Below are 11326 nucleotides of genomic sequence, written 5' to 3'. Positions count from 1 at the left end.
ACGTTGTGCAGAAGAAGGAAATGAAACAAAACCTGGAAAGGGGCAGATGGGACTCTCAGGTGACCTGGTGTGTGTTTGCTAGGGCTCAATCCCCACTTTTCAGTTACTGGGTTTTCTTTGTGTAAGAACCTCCACATTCCAAACAAGGAAACTACCCTGGAGACGAAACAGACACTTTGGGAGGCCAGTCTGTCCGCTGGCTCAGCTGACAGAATCGTGGCAGAGATGATTTCTTTCTCCTGGGAGATGGTACAGGAGGAGAGGAGCTCCTTGGCGGCAAGTTCTTGCAGACCAGAGAATATGTTATGCAGGGTTAAACCATCTGCTAGCCATGAGCCTGGAGCGGGAAACCTAGAGCCTTCCCTCCCCTCCGGTCGGGCCTGACCGCTTTCCGACATTCCTCCCCTCCACCCTCAGGCTTTTAAAGCCAGGCTCACCCGGGGCAAGCTTGCACCCATGTTAGCCCGGTTTCCCAAAGCCAGGATGCCGGTGTCACCGCGGATGGACAGTCACGGGTGTTGGCTCCCCCTGCAGGCGAAAGGCGTTTAACGCAACTTCCCTCTGGAGCTTCACCACTGGGGTGCAAAGCAGGGTGGCCCCACTCCCAGCCCCGCTAGAAAGGCTTTGATTGCACATTCTCTTTAGTTTGACTCGCTCTTTGGGGGGCACCCTACTCCTATTTCCCTAGCCACTTTTCTGCACAGCTGCATCAGAGCGTTTTGAGAAGTCCCTGGACAAGCTACACCCTCCCCGTCCCCCCAACTTTGCCATCAATCAGTGTCCCAGACCAAACCTTTGCCCTCTCTGCAGGATTTCCTTTCCTGTTCAATATGGTTTCCTAATCCGTAAGCTGTTAATAAGTAAGGTCTGGATCCTGATATGTGACTAGAAGTAAAAACAGCAAAGTCAGCCAAGTCACTTAAACAGGAGGAGACGTTGCTTTGAACCCAAAGGATCCTGGTTTCAATGGTCACTTGAGCCCCGAAACACATGACTGGCCTTGCTGCCAGGGAAGGGGTTTCGGCTATGGCTAAGCTGCCAGAGGGATCTAGTCTGACCTGGTAACTTTAATAGCTTTGCTACGGCGCTTGGTTTTACAGCATGGGTGATACAAGGTGACTTCTGCTCAGATTAGCCTTGTACTCCACTGCCATTCTAAGGATGTGGTACGTTTTCCCACTGACCCCGAGGAATGGAAGAGAAAGCAATGGAGTCTGCCATATGTTGGACTTCAGCCCCTGGAAAACGCCGACGTTGGCTGTGGCCAATGCATCTGGGACAGAGTCACAAACCACAAGAGATCTCAGGAGGCACCGGGGCTCAGGAGACTGAGCGGTAGCACCATTTCCCTGGCTAGAGGGAACCACACCGCGGAGAATGCCACGCTGCACACCCAGGAGGGAGGACGCCATCTTTGTAGGTGCAGCGGTGGGAATCATGAAGGCAACGGATGCCTGGGAGGTTGGGAATGGCATGATCCCTCAAGTGTTTATGAATTCCTGTCCTGAAGGCTCACTCTTCCCCCTCCCTGGAAAAAAAGCCCATTGTGCCTCCCAAAAGTCACATTGGCCCCTCAGACATATACAGCCATGGCAGAACCAATCTGAGGGCATACTTGACTCCACATGGGCATTTGTGAGCTGGGGAATCACAGAGAAGGTCTCTAGTCAAAATGGACTTGAAGCCCAGGGCCACCTGGGTTCCAACCCCAGCACCACCGCTCATAAGTCCTGACTGTGGGCAAGTCAGTTATGTTCTCTGAACTCCTATGTCCTCGTGTCTTAAATCAGAATTCTATGCCCCCCGCACACCTCTGTTGTTGCACAACTGGCATGCACAGGAAAGGCTTGGTGAGCACAGAATCCATCTTCTCCTGTTCTCCTGCTGATCAACAGCATTGGCCAAAAACCTGAAGCTTATTTCTCTGAATTTTCTCCAGTTTTAAATTTGGGTTTTTTTTCTTTATTGAAGTTACACTTTTCTTGCAAAACCTATAATGGTCAGAGAACTAAACCAAAAGGGATACATCTGTCTATAGTTGAATCGTCTTGAGATAATCACCATTCAAGGTTGGGTAAATATTATTTCAATTTCTTCTAAAAATATACCGCTTTAGACTTATTTTCACATTATGTCCTGTTTCACATCCTATTCCATTATGTACTATATACCACATAGAAGCAGACCTGCTTCCACATACCCCCACCTGAGCCTTCTTTGCACACACTGAGTCTTTTCTAATGTCAGGAGTCTGTGTGGTTCTCTGCTAAGGTGACCAAAACTGTGAGGGATGGAGGACAATCTATCAGGAGAGGGTATCATCAAATCTGCTCCCCAGCCCAGGAACCAGGTAAAAGCCCCCAACCCTGCCCAGATCCCCAAATCCCACAGAACCCAGGGACACTTACTTAGCTCTGTCCACAGATCTCTTCCTCGGGTGGTTAATACCTATGGTCTCTGTTTTCAAGCTTGTCATTCCTGAGGGAAAAGCATGACATGGCCCCAAGTGTCTCTACTTTCTGAGCACAGGAACTTCTTTTCTTACTTTATTATCCAAGTAATGCATGCTCATACAGAAATGCTACTAAAAAAAAAGAGAAATTGTCCATCAACCCATCACCTGATAACCACGTTAACATGTAAATAAATGTTTCCATAATTCACATGTGCATGCACACACACACACTTTTGCAGATTTCACAATGGATAGAGATTTATTTTATGGTTACTGCACACCTCTTACTGTGCTAAGTGCTGGAAGAACAATTAAGGAGAGGTCTGTGTCCTTAAAGATCTTACAGTAATAGAGATAAACATACAAACCAACAAAAATTTTAAAAATGAGCTTGTGTATACGATTTTTACAAATGTGATGTCATATATCAGCTCTAATCAGTAAACACAGTTCTACCACATGATTTAATAAGGTTTTATTGTTTTCCGATATATAGATATGCCATATTTTCCATACCTTGTCCTGTTATACTTAGAAAATCTGTCATTGGGGGTTGATGTTCAGTAACAGGTACGAGATAAATATCCTTGAATAAAATCATATTTCTTTTTTTAAAGATTGCTTATTTGTTTATTTTAGAGAGAGTGAGATAGAGAATATGAACAGGGGAAAAGGTAGAGAGAGAAGCAGACACCCCGCTGAGCAGGGATCCTGACTCTGGGTTCCATTCCAGGACCCCAGAATCATGACCTGAGCCAAAGACAGACGCTTAACTGACTGAGCCACCCAGGTGCCCTGAAATCATATTTCTTTAGGATAAATTCTTAAAAGTGACGTGACCAATTGTACATTTGAAAGCTTTTGATGTATATTGTAAATGCCTAATGAAGACATCCTTCAATACCAAAAAAAATTGTATTCTCACTCTACATATTTGTAATTTAGTAAACAAATGTTTACTGACATTTTATGTGTGTGTATATGTATGTTATTGATGGGCTTGTGTTTATATTTATAAAAACGCAGAGAAAATCCTGGAGGGAGCCACAGGCAACAGTAGATACCTCCCGGGAAGTAGGTTTGATGGGTTGGGGGAAGGGAAACTGACCTTTCTTTATATAGTTGAGTGGTTTTTGCCTTTTAAAAATGAAAGTGTAGGGACGCCTGGGTAGTTTAGTTGGTTAAGCGTCTGTGTTCATCTCAGGTCATGATTCAGGGTCCTGGGATCAAGTCCCACATCAGGCTCCTTGCTCAGTGGGGATACTGCTTCTCCTGCCTGCTGCTCCCCTTGCTGTGCTCTCTCTCTCTCTCTCTCTCTCTCTCGATAAATAAGTAAATAAATAAAACCTTTCTTTAAAATGAAAATGTATTACTTTTATAATAGTACAAACTATGTAGATATCTGTATATTTTGAACTGAACAAAAGTTTAAAACCTATAAGTCCCCTCAGAGCCCTCCCCTGCTCTCCTACCAGGCTTCATAGTTCTCGTTTTCTGGTGGCAGGTCTCTGTGTGGAACAGTGCTGAGGACACTGGGACTGCGTGTAGAGCAACCCTGTGTCAGTGGCCAACACAGCCAGGTGCGCTCGCCAGCCCAAGACCATGGTAAGAGCAGCAAGTCCTGCTTTTGTGTCCTAGACCGGCTAGAGGCTCAGCCCTACCCAGACAATGGGCGTCAGGCCCATCAGAGACAGAGAGAAAGAGAACAGGGCTGCAGGTGGGGCCAGTGTTAGCCCCTGTGAAAATTAGAAAAGGTGTTCAATCTCCCAGGTCTAGAAGACTATGAAGACAGATAAATAAGATCTTGCTTTAGAAGTATTTGCAAACCTTGGGGCACCTGGGTGGCTCAGTGGGTTAAGCCTCTGCCTTCGGCTCAGGTCATGATCCCAGGGTCCTGGGATTGAGCCCCATATCAGGCTTTCTGCTCAGTAGGGAGCCTGCTTCTGCCCCTCCCCCCTCTCTGCCTGCCTCTCTGCCTCCTTGTAATCTGTGTGTGTGTGTGTGTGTGTCAAATAAATAAATAAAATCTTCAAAAATAAAAAGAAGTATTTGCAAACCTTGAACAAGCTGGAAATAGTCTTAAAACAAAAAAGGAAATATCATTAAGTTACTACATCATTCCTCAGCAAGGGCTGGAAAGAACATGGGTGTGAACAAGTTAGCTTCTGTCTCACACCCAGACACACATCTGTGCTGGTGTGAAGCACACAGGTCTGTTCGTTCACTCCCAGTCCTTACCCCGCCCTGGCTGGCAGTTGCTGGTCTGCAAAAGAATCTTCAGGACACGCTTGTAGCCTGAGCATCACCTCACCCTGGAGCCCCCGAGGCCCCACACAGAGTACCAGGAGCAGGAAGCCAGCGCTCCCCAAAGTAAATGATCTCGGGAACTCGTAGGGTGGTTCAGGGACGCGTTGGTAGTCTGGAGGAGCATGCCAAGGTAACAACAGCTGCACTGCAGTCCTGTTCATCATTCTACTGCTCCGCAGAGATTGTAAAGAAGGACTCTTAGCTTTGGGATTTTGAAACCCAGCTGAGGTTAAGGAATGCATTTACAGGAGAAGGAAAATCTTTTATATACTATGTTATGAGGTGTTAGATATTTTCTCTACGTTATTTCCTAATCCTTACAAATAGCCCCATTAGGGGTGCCTGGGTGGCTCATTGGGTTAAGCCTCTGCTTTCGGCTCAGGTCATGATCTCAGGGTCCTGGGATCGAGCCCCGCATCAGGCTGTCTGCTAGGCAGGGAACCTGCTTCCTCCTCTCTCTGTCTGCCAGCCTCTCTGACTACTTGTAACCTCTCTCTGTCAAATAAATAGATAAAATCTTTTAAAAAAAAAATAGCCCCATGAGTGGAACAATCTGAGCCTCTCATCTGTAAGGAAGAAACCTCCGAGATGAATTGCCAAGGATGTGGTCGATTATTACTACGATGTGGTAGAGCCTGCTTTTAGATCCAGATCTGAGTGGCTCCACAACCCTCTCTTTTTTCTTATACTACACTACCTCCAAAAATAAAAATTAGGATGGGTATTGTCTGGCAATTTCATTGCAGTCAACCAATGTACTTGCTACTCTCCCAACATGGGAAGTGCTGAGAGTATTAGGGCCTTAGGAACAGACACTGGAAGGTTTCCTAACACTTGGTTAGTGACTTGTTACAGGAACTTGATTAACATTTGGGAAACTAAGAGCTTGAAAGACCTGGATTGATTATGCAACCTCTCTCTGCCGAGTTGATTAGACAGTCCCTAAAATACTGGCTATGGGTCTTGGATCCCTCCGGAAACTGAGAGATGAAGAGGGACCTGTAAAGTTGGGTTGCGACAATAGTCCCATCTCCCCTGACAGGGGCTTGCAATGTCCCCGAGGTTTAAATGCCCCCTGATGCTGCCCAGGGAAGCAGCTGCTGGGATCTGTGCTATGGAAAGTCACTGATGATCTGGTGATCTGTGCCTGGTTCAAGCTGATCCAACTCTAAAGTGTGTGTCCCCCTATCTTTTTTTTCTTCTTCATTGAACTTCACTTTCTCAGTTTCCCCAAAATCCCAGGGTTCACAAATATTCCCTCCACTACACCAATACACTGTACAATAGTATCATCCCAAAGTCCTCAAGCACCCCCAGCCTGTAAGAAGAAATGAAATTACATCTGAATGGCAGCCTGGGCTGGTACTCCTTAAAGGCAATAAGAACGTAGTGTTCCATTATAGCCACGCCACCAATACTATTCACAAAATATCAATAGGGACTTCAGAAAATCAGAAATCTCAAAAAGTGGCCAGCCTCTCCATTTAGGAATGCAGTGTGAGTTGGGAGAGAGGAATTGGGAGCAGGAGAGGCTGGAGAGAAGAAAGAAGTCAAACTCACTTGTCGAAAGGGGTGTGTGTGACTACTTAGAATTCACATTACATTAATTAGCTGCAACAACAGGTAAACCCCCAAGTCTTACTGGCTTCTCTCAGTTGAGGGTCACTCCTTCCTGCTGTGAAATCCAGAATGTGTCATCTGCAACAGCAGACAGCTTTTTTCCAGCTGGTAATTTGAGGACCAGGCGCCTTCCATCTTGATTCACCAATTTCAGGACTTGGACCCCAGAATTATTTGTCTGTGTGCTTCAGGCCAGCAGGTGGAAGGGAGGAATGCAGGGTTGCATGTGGTGGGGAGGGGGTGATCAGGGGCCTCTCCCCAGAAGTGGTGCTTGTCACTTCTGCTCCCATTGGGTTGCCTAGAACTCAGTCACATGGCCATAGCTCACTGCGGGGGAAGCTGGGAACTATAATGTACCTTCTCAAGAAGGAGCCATGGGTCCGCCTGTTACCCCTAAGGAGGCTGACCTTGCTGACTGTGGCCAAGGCTGCATAGTACTCAGACCTTCCACAGAGCCCCCCTTACAAGATGAGTGTTCTTCCAAACAGCTTTGCAAAAGGAAGACTGAAAACTTCTACATAAAAGCCAGGTCAGTGTTTCTGAGAAGATGTAATAAAAAGAAGGCTCGAAAAATTAGAAAAGAAAGAAAGAAAGAAACCCCAAGGATTCTATATAAGGTGGAAGGAGGGGAAAAGTTGTGATACTCAGATATGGGGTTTTTTCTTGCACCTGAATGTGGCTTGAGGCTTATTTACCCAAAGAAATCTCTACTTGTTAGCATTTTAGGCAGCGTGACCGGATGAGGAATTCTAAGTAGTTCTGCAGAGCCTGGGGGAGAAGTGAGAGGTTACCAGTCCCCACTCCTAGACTAGGTTCTAAGACCTGCAATATTAATATTTGGATCTAAAATCTAGTGAATGGGAATGTGTAAGGAAAAGGTGTGAACTCTGTGTGTGTGTGGAGGAGAGAGCTTGGGATTTCGATCAGGAGGACCTGAATCATTAGGAAGTGAGTGGGGAGTGACTTCTTTCCATGTGTGTATTAGAGATAAATTCTGAGAGTACTTTTTGCTTTTAAAACGAGATGGAGATAGCATATACATATCTACCAGTTTAAAGATCAATTTATATATACTACTTAAAAATATGTATCTATAAGATCCAATTTAGATATGTGTATGTTTGTAAAATCTGGCACACAGAGATGCTCATCCCCTTTCCCTCTGCCATTCGAAGTGGTCTCTGTTCTGGGGCACCTGGCTGGCTCAGTCGGAAGAGGATACATGCCACTCATGTTCTTGGGTCATGAGTTCCAGCCTCACGTGGGGTATCGTTTATTTACTTAAGTAAATAAAACTCAGAAGAATAGTGGCCTCTGGTCTTCAGCAGTCTTGATTATTAGGCAGAAGAAACTGTCTTACTTGGCCTCAGAGAGCTTATTTGAAGATACGCCATTATTCAATATTAAACACGGATCTGTATAATCCAGAAAGGTCAGCTGCCCATATCAGCGCTTAAGCTTCCAAATACCCTTGCCCAGCTCAGTCACCAGAAGTGCATGAATGTCAGGTCCTCTCTGCCCATCTGCACTGTCACCCAAGGAAACTCCACACAGCAACGTGGCATGGGGGGTGTCCTCCCCCTTACAGCCCTCCCCACTCTCCACATAGAGCTGCAGGGGCTGCCCTCCAAACCGGTGAGGCGGTTGGCAGGTCCGGTCAGCCACCACTTGCCTGTGTTAGGACGAGAAGCTGGATAGAAGGATGATACAACGATGAGCAGGAGGGAAGAGAGTGGGGAAGGCAGGGGCACAAGACATTGTATCTGAAGAGGAAGCCCAGGGTGGCATCTCAGCCCCTGTCCTCTTTTCCAGAGCCCCTTCCCACGGGCCTCTTCTGCTCCGGCATTCTCAAGAGCACCGGTAATACAGAACTCACTTCATTTAAAGGAGAAGCATACGCCACTGTCCGTGTAAAGCAGAAGTGCTCGCATCAGTGGGGTTTCAAACTGGGGGGGGAGGGGGACGGGGGTACTTGTGAGCTTCCTGCTCTAGCAACAGCTCTTAGCAATGAGGACCCTTGCGTCCCACAACAACAGCATGACTTATTCAAGGTCACACAGTCTGAGGCTTAAATCTAGGTACACTCAGTTATAAGCAAGAATTCCTTTTTGAGGGCACCTGGGTGGCTCAGTGGGTTAAAGCCTCTGCCTTCAGCTCAGGTCATGATCCCAGGGTCCTGGGATCGAGCCCCGCATTGGGCTCTCTGCTCAGCAGGGAGCCTGCTTCCCCCGGCTCTCTCTGCCTACTTGTGATCTCTGTCTATCAAATAAATAAATAAAAATATTTTTTAAAAAAAGAATTCCTTTTTGAATAATACTATCACGGATCCTGGAAACAGCAACCGTTATGGGGTGCTTGCTGTCTTCCAGACATGGTGCTGAATTATGAACATAATTATCTCGTTGCATTCTCACCCCTGACACTGTGGGACAGGTACTATTCTCATAAACTGAGCCTCCCAGGGGTTGAGTAACTTGTCCACGGGTGGTCGCACAGCTGTGGAGTTGGGATCTGACCCAGGTGGCGGCCAGGCTCCTGAGCGCAGACTCCTGCCTGTTATGTGACCAAGATTTGACACAGCACAGAGGTCTAGGCAGGAAGACACATGCTTAATATTCTCCTGGGGACCAGATGTTATCCTCTCCAGATGACCTCACCTTCAGTCTCATGCTCCAATCGAAGAACCCAGGGAGAGGCAGAGCTGGGATTTGGAGCAGGTCAGTGTTCACAAGGCATTGCTGGTAAGTAGCTTTTGTTTGGAGCAAGGACTCTTGAATGGGGACAATCCCTTCTACACAACTGCTGTGCTCTTTAGCACTTTGAGGAGAAATGGTATTAGATTGTGACTTCATTGACCCTCATTAGGCAAAACTTGGTTCCATGCTAGGTTTCCTGACCTCCAGATGGGAATCCTGAACCCACATAAAGTTGTTGTGCTGACAGCTTCATGGTGTTGATGGTTCAGCTGATAATTCCCAGTAGAATAAAATATGGGTAGGTTCCGATTCCCCTTTCTCTTGTGATATTTCCTTGGGGAACTGATACATTTTTGCACGGGCTGTCTGTACGTGCCCTGCTATTGGGAAGAGAAAGACATACATTCCCTTTCATAGAAATTAATGATAATAATAGCTGCTTTTTTTGTTGTTTTGAGGACTCTTCCAGGAATAGATATGTTTCCATATGTGTTCATTTAATCTACCCAACAGGCCAATGCAGTAGGAATTAATACGCCCACTTTACAGTTGAGGAAGTGAGGCTCAGAAAGAGCAATTAATTTTCACAAGATCACACAACTGCCAAGCAGCAGAGCCAGAGGCAAACTGGATCTGTCACACCCCAGAGTCCTCTGTCTTAAGCGCTAGGCAGTGCTTGCATTGGTCTTAGTGAACAGCCAGAAATAAGGGCCCTATTGCTGTACCTCAACTCTCTTAAAATCACAGCGACAGGTTTTTTCCTTTTTTTCTTTTTTTTTTTTAGATTTTTTGTATTTGTTTGAATAAGAGAGAATGTGCAGTTGGGGGGGGGGGGTCAGAGGGGGAGAGAGAGAGAGAGAGCAGACTCCTGGCTGAACAAGGAGCCTGATGCAGGACTCCATCCCAGGACCCTGAGAGCAAGACCCAAGCTGAAGGCAGATGCTTAACCCACCCAGGCGCCCCCACAGTCACAGCTTTATGTGGGTGAGCCCCACCTTTAACCTGAATGGGCATCAGAATCCACTGTAGCAAACAGCTTGGCCCAAAGTGGTTGTGTTCTGTGTATGAAATCTTAGCACTAGGCCTGTTGCTGTGTCCATACAAACCTATTTATCTGTGTCCCAGAGAGAAGTCAAAGTTATCTTCTAGGCAGTTGGACTGAGCCTGACAGTGATATGTCCCAGTTAAGTACAGTCTTTGGAGTTTGATCTTAGTTCTGCCATATTATTTTGGTATATTACTAAACCTCTCCAAGATTCCATTTCCTCATCTGTAAAATGGCAGTATTAGTGCCTGTCTGTGTTGGAAACCATGTGCGGGGGCTTGCTGCTTACAATGGCTCCCTGAACATTCCCCCCAAACACACACGCAGGGCCCTCAGCAACTTGGTTTATATTATCAGCAATCGGACGATCCATTTCTCTCCTGCAGCATTCCAAATTTGCAACTGAGAAAATCTAGCTTTTTGGGGTTGATTTTGAACTTAGGGTTCTGGAATGGTCACATTTCCTCCATCCTATAGTTTGAGAAACAGGAAGAACCGTAACTGGGGAACCCTTTGAAGGTTGCTGTTTTTTTCGGGGGTGGGGGTTGTGGCAGAGTGGCAGCACAGTCAAGTGGCACGCCCACTTCGTAGGCCTGGGGAAGCCAGATGACATTGGCTTAAAATTCGCTTCTATGAGCAGACTATTTTCGTTGTTTCATACCAGCCGGGGTGCTGTAGAGTGCTTACCTCCTCCTCTGTAAGAGGAAGTCCACCCTGCTCACACCCCATTTAGTACCCAGCATTTAGTACCCCGAACTTAGTACCCAGCATGGGACCCAGTCAGAGATCAGTAAAGCTTTTTCCAAGAACCGAATGCGGTTTTTTCATTCATTAATATTTGCCCACGCACACACCCAGGAGATAGCCACATGGAAGGATTCAAATGGAAGTTTATCCAGCTTCAACACCGTGCCCTTCCTGCTGTTGGTGCTTTTATGGGACTTCCATTCTGGCAACTAAAGGATGCATTACGTGTCCTGTTCAGACCCATTCTCCATCACATGCTCCAGAACCCCTTCTGCTTTCCTGCTCTTCTCTCTGTCCCCATCCTTTAGCCAAAACGCCCATTCATTTATCACTGCCCATATCATGGGTTCATCTAATAATTACTGAACTCAGCAAATGCTGATCACTGGAAGACAAAAGATACATAAGACCACTCCCTCATCCTCACCATCAGGATAGTCTCAGGAAAGAAATGTA

This window comes from Mustela lutreola, chromosome 15 (genome assembly GCF_030435805.1).
Source record: "Mustela lutreola isolate mMusLut2 chromosome 15, mMusLut2.pri, whole genome shotgun sequence".
Classification (NCBI taxonomy): Eukaryota; Metazoa; Chordata; class Mammalia; order Carnivora; family Mustelidae; genus Mustela; species Mustela lutreola.
The sequence above is the reverse complement of the archived record's forward strand: the minus strand, read 5'-3'. Positions refer to the sequence as shown.